Source organism: Girardinichthys multiradiatus, chromosome 1, assembly GCF_021462225.1.
Source record: "Girardinichthys multiradiatus isolate DD_20200921_A chromosome 1, DD_fGirMul_XY1, whole genome shotgun sequence".
NCBI classification, from domain to species: Eukaryota; Metazoa; Chordata; class Actinopteri; order Cyprinodontiformes; family Goodeidae; genus Girardinichthys; species Girardinichthys multiradiatus.
Genome location: NC_061794.1, coordinates 47,323,179 through 47,329,471, shown reverse-complemented (window position 1 = coordinate 47,329,471; position 6,293 = coordinate 47,323,179). Strand labels below are relative to the sequence as shown.

The 6,293-nt window shown below is 39.8% G+C and overlaps 1 long non-coding RNA gene across 1 annotated transcript; it reads left to right on the top strand.

Annotated features, from left to right (window-relative positions):
• Window positions 1-224: 224 nt before the first annotated feature.
• On the top strand, window positions 225-3,818 carry LOC124884791. The gene is made up of 3 exons (XR_007042535.1): window positions 225-350; window positions 2,464-2,805; window positions 3,505-3,818. It is a non-coding gene; the product is annotated as an uncharacterized LOC124884791 (long non-coding RNA).
• Window positions 3,819-6,293: the final 2,475 nt, after the last annotated feature.

Here is a 6,293-nt window from a genome sequence, read left to right as displayed (position 1 = left end):
AGTTTGCCAGTCCAGAGGCATTGTCCGTTTCCGCCACACAATGTTGAAGAGGCGTGTCAACCATGATAGCCCCACAACATCCAGAGACTTGAGGTACTCAGGGTGGATCTCACCCCTGAAGCCCTGCCAGTGTGGACACAAGACACCCTCATGAGGACCAAAACAATCAAGACACGTGACGTCGCCTGGTACGGCGGAGCTGGGGTCCCATCCTGGAGCCAGGCCTGGGATCGGGACTCGTTGGAGAGCGCCTTGTGGCTGGGTTGCTCCTCGTGGGATACAAGCCCGTACGAGAGATGCGAGGTTTTGAGTCGGACCAGCTTGCAGGAAGATACTTCGGTAATCGTGAGGTAAGGTTTTGTTCCATATTTATTTGGAGGTTAAAAACGCAGGATGCTCAACCAGGAATTCAGGAACAGTAGACAAATCGAACAGAAACTGACAGGAGCTGAACTGGAAACAGAGCAGGAGCATGACAGGCGATAGCAGGTATCTAGCAGAACGAGGCGACGGGGAACAAATAAAACCGGTAAGCTTATATACAGGGAAGGTGAATGGTGAAACAATGGGAACGAGAGTAGTAGTTAATCAGATGAATGCTTACAGGTGTGCTGGCCAGGTGAAGGGAACTGAGGTCATGGAGGTTGCGATTGTGACTGGAGCTAGGGAACGCAGAGACAGGAAACTAACACTAAACGAAACTGGGAGGAACAGGGAAAATAAACCTAAACATAAGCTGACGTAAATTGTAACTCTGGGAAGAACTAAATCTAATGACGTGGAAGGGACTACGTAAAAGCAGACTTACTAATGAACAGAATATAACTGACTGACAGGAACTAAAACATCAGGGATAAACGAACTATTACTATAAAACCAATCAAGAGGGAACTATACTGTAAGGCAAGGCTGGGAAAGGAACAATTAATATTAAAGGGAACAAGCAACTGGGTAAAAAATATCAAAAAGGGGTCTTAAGCCAAAGGGGAAAGGGAACTAATTAAACTAGGGGGCAGAAGAGAGAACAAAACTAACATTAGGATGACAGAAGGAATAATATGGGGTAAGAACGCTGTCAAAATCAATGTGTATGTAAAGACGAAATGTGTGCATATTAGTCAATAGTTGTGCATAAGTAAAATCCAAAAGAGGTATTGCATATTTTCTCTATAAGAATACAAAATAAAATGTTACAACTTCAAGAAATTACAAACACAAAGTTCAAGTTTACAGTTGTGGTTTATTCTTTATGAATACAATATGCTATAACAGTTTGTGAATACGATTTATTTTCTTTGAGAATACAAATTTACCTCAATGACTTGGTGTCACGTGATCTCAGGCTCAGAATATAGTGGGTGGAGTTATACAATGATGTACAGTAGGTGGCAGTATATATGCTCTTGGTCCGTCATATTGGCGCTAGTGCTGCTGCTTCTTCTCTTCTTCTGCTGGCGGTTTGCAACAAATTCAGAGGTGCATAGCGCCACCTACTGTACATCATTGTATAACTCCACCCACTATATTCTGAGCCTGAGATCACGTGACACCAAGTCATTGAGGTAAATTTGTATTCTCATAGAAAATAAATCGTATTCACAAACTGTTATAGCATATTGTATTCATAAAGAATAAACCACAACTGTAAACTTGAACTTTGTGTTTGTAATTTCTTGAAGTTGTAACATTTTATTTTGTATTCTTATAGATAAAATATACAATACCTCTTTTGGATTTTACTTATGCACAACTATTGACTAATATGCACACATTTCCGTCTTTACATACACGTTGTTTTTGACAGGGTTCTTACCCCATAGAATAAACAAATATAACTACTAAACCCAAAGGAATAGAAACACCTAACTGAAAAAGTAAACAAACACAAAACCCAAAATGACAGATTTACCCATATTCTTTAGAAACCTGCACCAGGAAATATTTCAGAAAATGTTTCTGTTTTTTTTTTCTTTTACCGTGTCCTGTCTGACAGAGTAGGACTCAGAAATGTTGAAGAAGAAGTCCAACGGATTTACTTTTACAAGTGGAGCTTTACGGCGAACACTATAACTCTCTGATTGATATATATATAAAACAAACTTTATTAGAACCTGCTCTAGGAGCATCTCCTACAATGTACTTCGCTGCCCCCTTTACTGCACTTCCCTCTATGCCTGCGCTCTATTCCTACACTGTTACCTCTGACAGAACCTCACTAGTGGTCTTCCTTTTAAGTAGCTCATTGTTAGCTTTGACATTAACTACACTGTTATATCCTCATTTGAAAGTCAGTTTGGACAAAAGCCAAATGCAGAAATGGAAACATGAACAATATGTTTTGAAACTATCTTGTTCCTGTTTACTTTGTTTGTTCTTGTTGTGGTTCTACTGGAAGCTCTGGTTTGAAGGTGCTGCGGTCTCTCACCAGTTTCTGATAGGATGTTCTGGTATTCTGTTCTCCAGCTCTGCAGATCAGAGACACCAGAGCTCTCAAAGCACTGACACAATATGGAGTATCTGGAGAAAGCATCTTGTTTCCGTGCCTCTTTGGCTCATCTGGAACCTTGAAGATCTTCTGTAGGAAAACCTGTGAAGGAGATAACCTCTTCATTAAAACAAGTGATAACACAACTGAGAGTGGCCGATACAGAATTAAATACATTAAAGAAGCTTCTAGAACATACTCAGTTCTGTCTGTGAGCATCTCAGAGCTGACCCCGTCCGATTCAGGACTGTACAGATGTGGTTTGGGTGAATCCTTACCATCAGCTTCATACCAGGATGTCAGACTCGTTGTTGTGGACGGTGAGTTTGGTTTAAAGCTACTGTAGTATTTTCATCTGTCTGAACAGCTGAAAGAAACTGATAAGTGAAACCTTGTGAATGCACTTTATGTGTCATGATACATTTGTGGGTCTTGGGAAATCTTAGTGAATCTGATCAGTTTTTCTCTGGGGGAGAACATTAACTGCCTCACATTTATGAAAGAAGATGTTTCACCTCCCATCCAAAATGTTTCTTTAGTTCTGAACATGGTTGGAAGTAGCAGGTTTATAGGTTATAGTCAGAACAATCATAGCAATAGTCACAGATCAATGTTTTGGTCACTGTTGAGGATCCAAAATATTCCCAACGATGCCATGTGAGTTTGGGTCACACGTCTCAAGGAGTATATTGATAAAGAACCACCTGAGGAGACAAGTCAGAGCTGCAGAGTTGGTGTTACACCTTCTGCTCTATTAGGGACCCTATTAGTGTGACTGTTCTGACTACAACTTACAGTATAAGACTGTTACGTCCAACCATGTTTAGAACTGAAGCAGCCATTTGGATGAGAGATAAAACGTCTTCCTGAACAAGAGAATAAGTCCTTTCACCTTCTACTTCATCACTTAGGATTGTCATGTTCTGCATGACTGAGACTCTGCAACAGCAAACTGGGATAAATGTGATCAGACTTCATCATGCTGAGATCAGAAAGTAACTGATGCTTATTTTTAACAGCTCTACTGGATGGAAACAAAGATCATCACTTATATAAAGAACCTGGCGGCTCGCTCACAGTCGCCTGTTCCTTTGAACGCTCTGGAAGAAAGCGACTGTTCTGCAGAGGAGCATGTGGAACAGATGAAGTTCTTATTCAGACAGATGGTGTCAGAGCTGAAAGAGGCAGATACAGGATAGAATATGATGCCGGACCAACCTCAGAAGGAGTTCTGTTGGTGACCATCACACAGTTGACCCAGTCTGACTCAGGACGGTACCAATGTAAGATGGATAGAACCATTTTAAAAGATTTATACAGAGATTTCATCGTCACTGTTACGGATGGTGAGTTCAAAAATAAAATCTTGTGAATATCAGCATTCGAATATTTTATTGGTTTATCGGTTCTGTGTTTTGTATTTGTCCAACACTGCTACACAACAGGTAGCTGTGGCAGGAATTTAGTCACATTTCCTTTTCTATTTTTAGGGGCTTATGTTTGTTGAACATGTGGAAAAATGTTTACCTGTATTCTTTTTTTTATTAAGCTCATACTGAAACCTTAACTGGAAAAACCCGGAGACTTCCCTTAGAACCTGAGCTCAAAGATCACTACCATCCACCAGTAGGTGGTGCTACTCCTGAGGTCGACGCATTTAACTCCTGAAGAACCCTTAGAACTCTTGGCTAGTTCTGCATCACATAGGCTAGACCACAGCAATACGTATCAGTTGACTGAATGCTGCCTTTTGTTTGTGGCAATAAACTACATATAGTGTAGATGAAGGGTGATAATGACCCGTTTTTCTAGAGCCGTGAAAACTAAGGTTGTACCAGACACAGACCAGGTCATTTATTAATAAATGGACAATTTTTTTAATGTTTATGATGTGTTGAGTCTAAAAGACTTACTGCACAATAACCATTACTACTCCATCAGGTACCGGGTTTGGGCTGTTTCGGAGGGGGCATAAAGAGACAATGTTTGCCGAGAAGCCTGGGCAGAGGAAGGGACATGGGCAAAGTTGGACCTCCTTAGGGGGGCTTGTACCCCTTTCATTACTGCCTACAGTTCTAATTTTCAGAGTGGATTTTTATTTGGTTGGTTCTGTTCATGGTTCCCTAAGTTAGCTCTAAATCCAGCTTTTGTCTGATTCTTTTCAGCAGCTGATCCATCAACCTTCACACCAACAATCACACAGAATTTAAGATCCAGTTCAGAAAGTTTCACGTCTTCAGTTTCCTCAGAAACCAGCAGTCTAAATCAGGAGATTCTGCCAGCATCTGACTGCCCATTCTGCCACAGTGAGTCACACAATTATAGTATCTATTCATGTATTAATTATTCAAAATGATGATAAATTTGTTGTTGTGTGAAATTATCAAAAATCTGCCTTTAAAGTTTAGTGGGGAGGATTTCTTTCTGTTAGCATTTTAGCATCTTCATGACACCAGTTTACTCTGTAGCCTAGAAGTCTTAACACAGAGGTAGGAGGTGCGTTGGTTTCTTCATTTAACTGCATTTTATTTCATGTGGCCCATATAAAAAATCAGTCCTACAGTACTGGACCATGCATGATTGATCACTCTTCTTATAGCTCCAAAAAATCCAATAAAAAAGCAAACCAACAGCTACAACAGGTTAAAAAACATAAAATAGCAAATGTTTGTGATATATCCTCTGACTTTTAATGAAATTGTCACATTCAGGAACCTTTTGGTCTAATGCAGCATTAATAACAATAAACATCTAAAACCAGCTCCACAGAAAGTGCACAAATAAACCCTGAGCTTGATACTTAAGAAGAAAAAAGATCAAATGAAACCATATTCACTAAACCAGTCACTCTGGGCTGTTATGGATCAGTTTAACCATCGCATCAATTTACAAGAAACCTGGCGAGTTGTGAAATTAAACTGATTACTGTCTACAAAGTGCAATAAGCTAAAGGACAGCAGAGCAGGAAGCATTGCAGCCCAATTACTCACCATTTCATGATGATCATTCAAAAACAACAGTCGTCCTTTGATTTTGTCCACTGAAAAGAAAACATGTCCCAATAGTTTATCTCTGCACTGATGAGGGTCTCGCTGAGAGATGAAAGACCTTAGTTCTGTTTTGGGTTTTCTTTTAATCAAATAATTCAGCTTGACAATAAAACATCTTCCTCACTGTAGTTAGTATCTCCAGAACCAGCAGCTGGGAGCCTCTCAGCTCCACTGTGGACTCCGCTGGCTGTACGACATTCAGGCTGACCTGTGATTGGACGTCTCTTGTCATGAATATTCTCATTTTATTTAATAAATTATATGATTGGTTGATTTTATTGTTATTCATATAGATCTGATAGAATTAGTATTGCAAGGCCCACTACATTTGTTACAGTGGAGCCCCCACTACTGAGGTGATAGTCTCTTTGTCTGCCTAGCAACAGAGCTGGAAGAGTTCTGATAGGATGAAAACTGGCTGCTTTCAAATGAAAATGTTTAAAGACAAACTAAGTATTCTCTTTCAGATGGTGTATTACTTTATAATGTAATGAAATAATAAATACAGCTATTTTTAATATTTTATTAGTGAATATTATGAGGTCCATTTAAAGGATACATTTAAAATTTATTAAGACCTCAGAGAGGATGTCTAGAGGGCTGTTGGTCTGTAAAAGCAGCATTATACACCACAGATTATTGTGTTTCAAACCAACCAGTTCTTCTTCATAAACATCTGCAGATGTTGTGCTGATGGTGCTGACTCTGACCATCACCCTCATCCTGTTATCTGTGGCTCTGCTGGCTTTCTGCAGAAC